The sequence below is a fragment of the Oryx dammah genome, unplaced genomic scaffold (genome assembly GCF_014754425.2).
Source record: "Oryx dammah isolate SB20612 unplaced genomic scaffold, SCBI_Odam_1.1 HiC_scaffold_3, whole genome shotgun sequence".
NCBI lineage: Eukaryota > Metazoa > Chordata > Mammalia > Artiodactyla > Bovidae > Oryx > Oryx dammah.
The window spans coordinates 67833549-67837566 of record NW_024070187.1 but is presented as its reverse complement, the minus strand read 5'-3'; the positions used below and the strand labels follow the sequence as shown (position 1 = coordinate 67837566).

The 4018-nt window shown below is 48.5% G+C and overlaps 1 pseudogene; it reads left to right on the top strand.

Moving 5' to 3' along the window:
- Nucleotides 1-1337: 1337 nt before the first annotated feature.
- Nucleotides 1338-3576, top strand: LOC120862119 (annotated as a pseudogene).
- Nucleotides 3577-4018: the final 442 nt, after the last annotated feature.

The following is a 4018-nucleotide window of genomic DNA, read 5'->3' as shown; positions in this document are numbered from 1 at the left end:
ACCTATAATAATGGTAAGTATTAGACAAAATATCCATGGAAAGAGAAGAAAGCTCCCAAAGAGACTCGTGCTTTTGTAGGAACCTGAAGTATGATAGAGAGGGTGTCTTCTTCTAATCACTCTGAGAAGCCTTCCTGAAGGTGATAGAGGAGGCATTTGGTAATTGTGGGGAATTAAAAGTAATGAGGAAACTGGACATGTTTTCTACAATTTCCAGTTCAAAAATCACCATGAGGATTTCCCTAAACCTTTATTCCAAGTTCTTTCTTTAGAATATAGATAGATGGATGACAGAAATGTAGATTTTTTTTAAATAACTATTTTGGACTTCCTTTTAAATAGCTATAGTTTTATGCTGTGCTAGAGACTAGAAAATAATGAATATATTTAAATAGACTCTACCACATTGCACAATGTAAAGTACCTAAGCAAAATGAATAGTGATCAAATAAAATCCTTGGTAGAACTCACAGATATATTGATTTATTATTTCACCAGAAGAACACACTAAGTACTTGGGGGCTTTTTATTCTTATCATTTTAGAGTAAAGAGAATTAACTTCTACAGATGCAACAAGGATACCAAAGGAAATATGAGAGTCAAGTTCTTAAAATCTAGAAAAGAAGCACAGTATGTAGATCAGAGCCATGATATTAGAAGGAACACATCTAGTGACTGTATCAGTTCATTTCTGTTCAGTCGCTGAGTCGTGTCCCACTCTTTGCGACCCCATGAATCGCAGCACACCAGGCCTCCCTGTCCATCACCAACTCCCGGAGTTCACTCAGACTCACGTCCATCGAGTCAGTGATGCCATCCAGCCATCTCATCCTCTGTCGTCCCCTTCTCCTCCTGCCCCTAATCCCTCCCAGCATCAGAGTCTTTTCCAATGAGTCAACTCTTCGCATGAAGTGGCCAAAGTACTGGAGTTTCAGCTTTAGCATCATTCCTTCCAAAGAAATCCCAGGGTTGATCTCCTTCAGAATGGACTGGTTGGATCTCCTTGCAGTCCAAGGGACCCTCAAGAGTCTTCTCCAACACCACAGTTCAGAAGCATCAATTCTTCAGCGCGGAAAAAGCATCCGCGGGAGCTGGAGGGGAGGAGAATGGAGTGACAGAGCAGCGCGCAGGGTGGGGGGTGGGGGGGAAACTGTTGAGGGACGGGGGCAGGGGGGACACAGAGGGAGGAAGAAGCTGCGGCGGCGGCTCTTCTTTGCAGAGGTGGAAACTCCGAGGGATAAGAGCAAAGAATATTGCGGTAGGCTAGGCGGGCTGCTCGCTCCCGGCTCCGGCAAGCAGCGGCGGCAGCAGCAGCGGCAGCACCGTCAGACGCTGACCGCCGACTGTCAATGGAGCTGGAAAACATCGTGGCCAACACGGTCTTGCTGAAAGCCAGGGAAGGAGGTGGAGGAAAGCGCAAAAGGGAAAATCAAGAAGTTGAAGGAAATCCCGAAGTTCCCTCACATTAACCAGTGTGAAGACCTCCGAAGCACCATAGGCAGAATATGAAGTTACTCCAGATGAAAAACTGGGAGAAAAAGGGAAGGAAATTATGACCAAGTACCTCACCCCAAAGTCCCCAATTTTCATCACCCAAGTTGGACGGGATCTGGTCTCTCAGATGGAGGAGAAGCTCCTTCAGAAACCCTGCAAAGAACTCTTCTCGGCCTGCGTGCAGTCTGTCCACGACTACCTGAGGAGAGAACCCTTCCACGAGTACCTGGACAGCATGTATTTTGATCGCTTTCTCCAGTGGAAGTGGTTGGAAAGGCAACCGGTAACCAAAAACACTTTCAGGCAGTACGGAGTACTAGGAAAAGGGGGCTCTGGGGAGGTCTGTGCCTGCCAGGTTCGGGCCACGGGTAAAATGTACACCTGCAAACGCTTGGAGAAGAAGAGGATCAAAAAAGAGGAAAGGGGAGTCCATGGCCCTGAATGAGAAGCAGATTCTGGAGAAAGTCAACAGTCAGTTTGTGGTCAACCTGGCCGACGCCTGCGAGACCAAGGATGCACCGTGTTTGGTCCTGACCATCATGAATGGCGGGGGCCTGAAGTTCCACATTTACAGCATGGGGAACCCCGGCCTCGAGGAGGAGCGCGCCCTGCTCTCCGCGGCAGAGATCCTGTGCGGCCTGGAGGACCTCCACCGTGAGAACATTGTCTACAGAGATTTGAAACCTGAAAATATCCTGTTAGACGATTATGGCCACATTAGGATTTCGGACCTGGGCCTGGCCGTGAAGATCCCCGAGGGAGACCTGATCCGCGGCCGGGTGGGCACCGTTGGCTACATGGCTCCAGAGGTCCTGAACAACCAGAGGTACGGCCTGAGCCCCGACTACTGGGGTCTGGGCCGCCTCATCTACGAGATGATCGAGGACCAGTCGCCCTTCCGCGGCCGCAAGGAGAAGGTGCAGCTGGAGGAGGTGGACCGCCGGGTGCTGGAGATGGAGGAGATGTACTCGCACAAGTTCTCCGAGGAGGCCAAGTCCATCTGCAAAATGCTGCTCACCAAAGATGCAAAGCAGAGGCTGGGCTGCCAGGAGGAAGGGGCCACAGAGGTCAAGAGACACCCCTTCTTCAGGAACATGAATTTCAAGCGCTTAGAGGCTGGGATGCTGGATCCCCCCTTTATTCCAGATCCCCGGGCCGTGTACTGCAAGGCTGTGTTTGGACATCGGACAGTTCTCCACCATGAAGGGCATCAACCTGGACCACACGGACGACGACTTCTTCTCCAAGTTCTCCACGGGCTCTGTGCCCATCCCGTGGCAAAGTGAGATGATAGAAACAGAGTGCTTTAAGGAGCTAAACATGTTTGGACCCCACGGTACCCTCTCACAGGACCTGAACAGAAGCCACCCTCCGGAACCGCCAAAGAAAGGGCTGCTCCAGAGGCTCTTCAAGCGTCAGCATCAGAACAATTCCAAGAGTTCACCCAATTCCAAGACCAGTTTTAACCACCACATCAATTCAAACCACGTGAGTTCAAACTCCACCGGAAGCAGCTAGTTGCAGCTCTGGCCTGAAGTCCACGGTGGGACCAGCCTGGACCCTTCTTCTTAGAAGCAGAATTGCAACCAGAGGAGGTCCCACCCTGGCCAGCAGGTGGGGAAGCCCTCCAGGAGCCGGGGAAGGAGGCCGCCCATCCCTGAGATGGGGAGCCTCCCAGTTCCTCAAAGAGATTTCCACTCAGGTCTGTGTTTGGAGGCGGCCCTCCAGTTGAGATGGATTGGACGTGTCTCTGGCGAACACTGCAATAGAAATCCTGTCAGATACAACTTGCACGTATTTTAATAGCATCCTAATAACTAGAACTGAATTTTGTCTTTATTATTTTTAAAGAAAAGTTTTGTAAATTTCTCTATTGTCTCAGTTTACATTTTGTATATTTGTATTTAAAATAAAGTCAGACTTTGAGGGTGTATATTTTCTGTGCAGCCACTGTTAAACCATGTGTTTTAAGACATTTTAGAGGGGGATTGGTGGGAGGGGGAGATTTACAACAGCAGTGAAAAATGTGACTCAAGACTTCCAGAGCCTCAAAGGAGAAAATGTTTTTATTAAATGTAGAAAATGATCCACACACACACACAAAAAAAATTCTTCAGCACTCAGCTTTCTTCACAGTCCAACTCTCACATCCATACATGACCAGTGGAAAAACCATAGCCTTGACTAGACAGACCTTAGTTGGCAAAGTAATGTCTCTGCTTTTGAACATGCTATCTAGGTTGGTCATAATTTTTGGAAAACCCTATTGAAAGATTGACTTCTGAAGCTGTTGAGTAAATGATAGTCATTGTTTCATGGAGAGAGTGGAACCAAGCTTATCACACCACACAACAAAAGGTATTTCTTAGCTTTGATCAGTCAAAACTAAGTCACTCAGTCAAGTCTGACTCTTTGCGACCCCACAAACCACAGCACGCCAGGCCTCCCTGTCTATCACCAACTCTCAGAGTCCACCCAAACTCATGTCCATTGAGTCGGTGATGCCATCCAGCCATCTCATCC